The sequence below is a fragment of the Asterias rubens genome, chromosome 5 (assembly GCF_902459465.1).
Source record: "Asterias rubens chromosome 5, eAstRub1.3, whole genome shotgun sequence".
NCBI lineage: Eukaryota > Metazoa > Echinodermata > Asteroidea > Forcipulatida > Asteriidae > Asterias > Asterias rubens.
In genome coordinates, this window is record NC_047066.1 from 548,877 (window position 1) to 556,009 (window position 7,133).

Sequence of the window (7,133 nt, forward strand, 5' to 3'; positions counted from 1 at the left end):
ATCTTTGACTGTTGCTTTCAATGGGGGGGTTTGTGTTGTTGTAAGAGCACAAAGTAGGGTTAAGTAGCTGAACACCCCTATGTAGTGAATTAGTGTTGTTTTAGATGACACAATAGATGGTTCTGGAATGGCTTTACCTCCCAGATGCAGCCCAGTGGGTTTGTGGTTAGAGGAAGTATATAGATGACGATGCGTGGATGCACTCAGAAAGCAGAGACATACATCTATTGTGTAAAGTCTAAACCACTGTGTTCATTGAATAAAGACTACCAATAGAGAACCAACCTTGTTTTGAATGTTGTTTAAAAGAAGACGCTTTCTTGACGAGCAATGAAAGGAATGAAGATGGTCCAAACAGAAAGCCTTGCCATAAAGACCCGCCGTTGTTAAGTGATCACATTACACAAATAGCCCCGTCCAGCCTGCTAGATACGAGTGCAGTAAACATGTTTTTATGCAAACACACCTACGCTTCCCGAATAACGATCTTTTGCAGTTCAGGAAACAGACCAGTCATCATTCAAAAATGAAAATGACAGCAAACTGGTTTACACCAATCACAAAGAAAGGAAATCTTTTAATGATCTAAAATACTCGAATATTTGGAGCGGTTTAAAAGATTGCGTTTATAAATACACTTTTTCCGTAAAAGTGTTTGAAACACAGTTGGTATTGCCTTAAAAGCTATTGTGTCAATATGCAGAACGTAATATATTATTAGTTATATATCCAGTAAGATGTGTTACTTCACTTCGACATGTAAATCTCTTATGATTTGTAGTGGTTCTGAAAATAACCGGTGGTGCAACAACTCTACGTTTCATTCAGTATGCCCTATGGTCTTCAGAAGAACTACGAAAGCAAATACAAAAGTTATAAACGAAGATTTGTGAGAACTTAAGATACTGTTTCCTAATACACTTCAGAAGGTAATCTTTGATCGGTACTCCTGATGTAATCTAGAAATCGCTACAGCTTGCAAAATTAATATTACTCGAGAGGGGGACTACTTATCAATCATGATTGTGCGATCTCAAAGTCTTCCACGTTATTGTGATTCCTTATTGATTTATTACGTTTTTATATTGATATATAATCATAAATCAATTACTGATTTATAGACGATTTGGTTTATGATATATTTCTTTGAGTGACAGCCATCGATATTATTTACGTCTAGGAGAATCGAGTCCCTTCAAAGAAAGAAAATTAATTTGTAAACTTTTAAGGAGACTCTATTATCAGAGATGCAACTCCTAGATGTCACAACCATAACGAATACACTGATATAATAACTTAAAGAAACTTAAAACAAATGGTTTGAACAAACTCGTCTATGATCACAGATTTACATAAAGCTTTCACGGTAATGATGATGTTAGTAAAAAACATCCAATGATATATTTCTGTCTGAAATGTCATACTTAATGGGAAATAAATAAAATTAATTTCCCGTTTGGAGTCTATCGCTCAGTGAGCGTTGTATTACATTTTTTTAATCGACGCCATGCAACATGTGTAATAGTTTTTTTGAGTATTTTCTACCCAGACGTCCGATCGGTCTCAAACTTCTACAGGTTTGTCAGTTTATGTGTATGGTGGATAACATCAAGTGCTTACACTGTCAGCAACTGTGATAGCAAAAACAATTATGTAATGTTCCCTTAAATTCGATAAACACAACTAATGACAACAGACAATCAGAAATGTTTTGTTCAACTTCCCAAACCCGAACTCAGCATCAATGCAATAGAAACCATTTCCTTGGAATAACCAGTACAACATCAATCCTAAGGGATGGAATCATTCCTGGCAAAAACAACTTCCTCGGACACAAACTCAGCCTTCCTGTAAATTTGCGGAAAAAGAAAAAAACCTGGTGCTCGGGGGCTCGGTAACTGGTCGCCAGGGTGCGCCGGACACCTGCCTGCCCATGAGCGCTGTGCACGGTAGCACCGTCTTCCTCCGGAAGGGGCCGGAGAGACCAAGTCCGTAGAATGACGACGTTTGATTCGATGAATCACAATTTGCTTAGAGGTGGAGCTTAAGACAATTCTAGCGAAAGAAGAGCACTAAGAATATAAGGGACTTGGCTACATGGAAATGAAAAATCAATTCTGAACTCACTTCAGTGTAATTCAGCATCTTACACAGAGCAAATAGACGATGACAACTACTAATCGAAACGTTGAGCCAATACCTCATCATACAATAATACTGAATAGTGTACCTTTAACAATACAATATCAAATAAAGAATTGAAACAAGAACTAAACAATCATGTTTAGTCGCAGTTATATTCATTTTATTAATTTTCAGCAAACATCGACGCAATTTTCTAACCTAATCTGTATGCACAGAGGATGGCCATCGGTGTATAGTAAACGAATGGTCGTGTCTTTTCGCTCCTAAACAACAGGCCTCCATCTCACAAAACAACAGTCAAGTTTATTTTGGTTTTACATACACACCGATGTGTGTTAACACTGAATACTCAGTACTTTACATGAGCTCTATGGAAAAAGTCAATTTTGTCCTCCAGTCCGGGAGAGTACTGAGTAAACAGTGCTAATAACACACATCGGTGTGTATGAGTAACCAAAATTAATATAATTTCTTTATTCCCGATGTAAATGTCCGTTAATTAAAACAGTCAATTTACCCCAACCAACTCATATTACTAGCAATGAACCATTCTTTTATTGATAGCTGTATTTGTCTCCCACCTGGTGAAACTATGTCATACCAACTAAACAGGATACCACAGCAAGTGCACTTTTTGGTTGTTCGAAACAATGCTTGTAGCAGACAGTAGGCGCTACTTCTGAACGCGCCCATGCGTGATGAAAACAAGACACCACATTAAACCATAGAGAAAGCTCCATGATTAAACAGACCAATCACCAGTGGTTATTGTTCTCTAATGTACATATTGGGGTTGATAGACCTTATCCTACGTACGGTATAGCTGAGCTTTTATGTTCTTTTATTGAGGGCAAATTGGTTGCGTTTGGTGGCTGTTTTACTCGCTGTTGTTTACACCACGGTGCCACACTTTGCAAACATCTGTAGTTTAACATACCTGCATAATGCTAACTACATTATCATTACATTCTCAGTTTCAAAACAATACACAATGTAGGAGTTCATAGTACCATCAAAATCATCACCATTTATGCTATTCATAGCATCAATTTTGGTCATAAATCTTCAAATTATGTTAAATTTCCAGGAGCACATTTGTAAGTTGATTTGAATGCTAAATGGGGAATGAAGCTGGTATCATACGTTGTCATTGTTTGTAAATCACAAATATGTTTGCAATACGTCTGTTTTCAAATCACACGTATTAAAGGCAGTGGACACTATTGGTAATTGTCAAAGACTAGCCTTCACAGTTGGTGTATCTCAACATATGCATAAAATAACAAACCTGTGAAAATTTGAGCTCAATCGGTCATCGAAGTTGCGAGATAATACTGAAAGAAAAAAACAACCTTGTCACACGAAGTTGTGTGCGTTTAGATGGTTGATTTCGAGACCTCAAGTTCTAAATTTGAGGTACAAAATTTGTACAAAATCAAGTTCAACCATTTATAACGAGTAATTGAACCGGATAACACTTTATCTTGTATTGTAGAATAAAGACAGTGGACACTATTGGTAATTGTCAAAGACCAGTATTCTCACTTGGTGTATCTCAACATATGCATAAAATATCAAACCTGTGAAAATTTTAGCTCAATCGGTCGTCGAGTTTGCGAGATAATAATGAAAGAAAAAACACCCTTGTCGCACGATGTTGTATGCTTTCTGATGCTTGATTTCGAGACCTCACATTCTAAACTTGAGTTCCCGAAATCAAATTAGTGAAAAATTACTTCTTTCTCGAAAACTACGTCACTTCAGAGGGAGCTGTTTCTCACAATGTTTTATACCATCAACACCTCCCCATTACTCGTAATCAAGAAAGGTTTTATGATGATAATTATTATTGATCAGAAACAGAAGTCCCACGAAAGTAAACCACAACGTGCATTAAAAACCAAATAAGTGGGTGTCCGAAACAATGGTATAATTATAAACAATAAAATTAAAACATTGACTAAGCGCCCCCCCCCAAAAAAAAAAAAAATAAAATAAAAAATATTAGAAAATAATAATAATAATAACAACGTCGTGGCGTGTTAACACGCAATTAAGACCTTTATTTCCACTCATTACTCCGTTGTTTATCAAGCCTAAATCTATTTTCGAATGACAAGATTAAACTCAGAGAAGAAAATCAGCCCGAGTTCTACATTATAAAGTGTGGTTCGAATCCTGACTATAGGACAAAGTATTATTCGTTCAAAAATTTCAAACAAGATCTAAACATTGTTTAAGTTTTTTTGTTTTTATCAATGGTTGTTAAAAGTGCAATCCAGATCACTAGGCACGGTAGCTCGACAATTTTTCAAATATAATACCCGCAACATAATCAAAGCATTTAAAAGTCGGAACACCCGGACTGGATCCGGGTTTTGTTGCAAAGTTCTGAACAAACAAAGGGAATGACAACCTACAAATATTCCGGATTTATTCATATTTGAATATGCACAATCGCTGTTCCTGTTTATAGAGCGAGATCAAATTAAAGATATTAAAACTACCGAATAATTCCAGTTTATTTTTATGTTGTAATTTTTGTGAATGTGATTATCATTTATCATAGCTATGATACAATAAGAAATGGGTAGCTTTATTGCAGGAGCAGTTATTTGTCAACAGGCAATCAAACTATTGTGTTGTTAAAATGCATAAATTGTGAAATGTAAGGGCAGGAGTGAAGAACCTGCTGTGAACATTAGCTTCATTAAACAAAAAATTATTAACCAGTCATTAAAGGAAATACAGAATTGGTTTTGCAAACAAAACTGTTGCTGGTAGTGTAACCACTTTATGTATACATGAACTGACAAACCTGTAGAAGTTTGAGGTCGATCGGTTATAATTATGGGTCACAATAGTGAAAAACTGATAACACATTCTTCACGCCATCGAAGCAAAACAAAAAAATCATAAAATGCTCATTGAGCCACAGACTCCAAACGCAAAATTAGATTATTTGTTTCTCATCAAACGTAACATTTCAGAAAGAAATATTTCAAGGGATGTTTAATGTTTTTTTCACGAGTTTTATCTTTTTCGTATTAATTATTTGTAGTTTTGTAATTTTATGTGAACTATGAAATAAATAACAATAATAATCATTATCATTAGACCGTGTAAGTTTTATAAGAGTCTGTCATCTTCACGATTTTGTTCCTGCCGATGTTGTAATGTTCCTTTAAAGTTAATTATGTCATTCTGTTTCTCCTCACATTAAACTAAAAACAAGAATATTGAATATAAAAGCATCGTTCGATAATGCGGGAAGGTAGATAATTTTACGTCAGAAGAACAACAAACATGGACAACTTTCGAACTCGTCGGGCGCGCAGAGTGTTATTGTAGGGAATCGCTTTAAAAAGCCAAACCATTCACTATGTTGCACGTTTTCATCAAATACATTGGGGACTTGGACCGGACGTATCCACTCCCCCCCCCCCCGAAGGCTTTGTTCGAAACCCAGCTAAGTTTAGAGAACAAATAATACATGAACTACCGGGACATATTGAGCAAGACATGTTTTAGTTTGTCATTAAAAAGGAAAGCTTAGCTTCATAAAACAACGGCACTCAGCGACAGCTGTCAAAGAATTCCTTTAAATAAAACTGAGGATATAACAAACAAATAATGTTCATGCAAGATGTTTAGCTGTCGGGTCATGAAATAAACTTGAGAAGTTTAACAAATGGACTCGGTGCGCCTAAGGTTAAATGGAGTCAATCGTGCCAAGAATTCACGGTGACCCTTCGATGTCTGAATCATAAATACCACCGATATTATATTATAGAGCCATGAATGGGAAACAGTGGGGAACTGGGGAGCAGTTAGCCAAAAATTGTTCCAATTTGTGCGAATGCATTATGCTGTCAATGTATGACCCGCCTACTAGCAGCTCCAGGCGGTGTTGTGGCTACAGACTCACCGGGGTAAAGGCGGTCGGCGCCTGGTATCACTAGCCGAGCGTTCCGGCCCGTCAATTTCTCTCATTGCTGGAAGATATTCGCACACTTCACAACAAGTAGTATGTGAAGAAAGGACACGAAAACAAAGAAAAGGAACCGAGTTGAAGCCTCATCAGACCGATTTAATAAATAATTCATCACTTTCTTATTTTGACATACCAGTCAACTTTAAACTCAAAGAGGCGACTGAAAGAGCAAAACAACAACAATAGGACTGCTCCATCACATTTGCTTTTCATATTACAGTAATTTTAAACAGACGCTCTAAATAATTCCATTGACTTTCTATTGAGGAAACCAAAACAAACCTAGACAAAATAGAACTACTCACAAGTTCAACTTGATCTTAATAGTGCTTGATTATTAAGATTGAAATCTGAAACCCCAAACAGACTAATCATTGTGATAATTGAACAACAACATTCTTGCTGATTGTTTAGCAACAGAAAGGCTCGAGTTAAATAGTCCAACTGAACTCCCAAAACACCCTTGACCATTTAGACACAAATCCAATCATTTTAGACCAAGGACGATCAAATTTTGATGTGCATGCCACGGACACCGTCCAAGATTTACATGTCTAATACTGCATGATGTTCATGTTGGTTTGTGACATAACTATTTGACACCTTGTGTGACCTTTATATAGCAAAGTTCCCCCATTATTAATGCTAATCTTTCAGTTTAAACATCCTTATAAACATCAATCCCCCAATCGGAAAAACAATATTCCATATTCTTAAAGCAACAATCATTTTTCAAAGAGCTTGGGATGGTACTGAGTACACAGTGCTAGCACGATGCAAGTGTGAAACCAAAATTAGTATTATTTATCCCCGACGCTATTCCAATATCAAAGCAACCATCTTGTTTTCCATGGACAAAATCCCCAAACCTATTAATTGAGGCTCAAAGTAAAAGTCTTAATAGTTCTTTTTGGTCCCTTTATGCCAAATTCAAAAAGATCAATTGAAACCGTACATCATTTATCCAAAATAGGTCACACAACCAAATATTTCC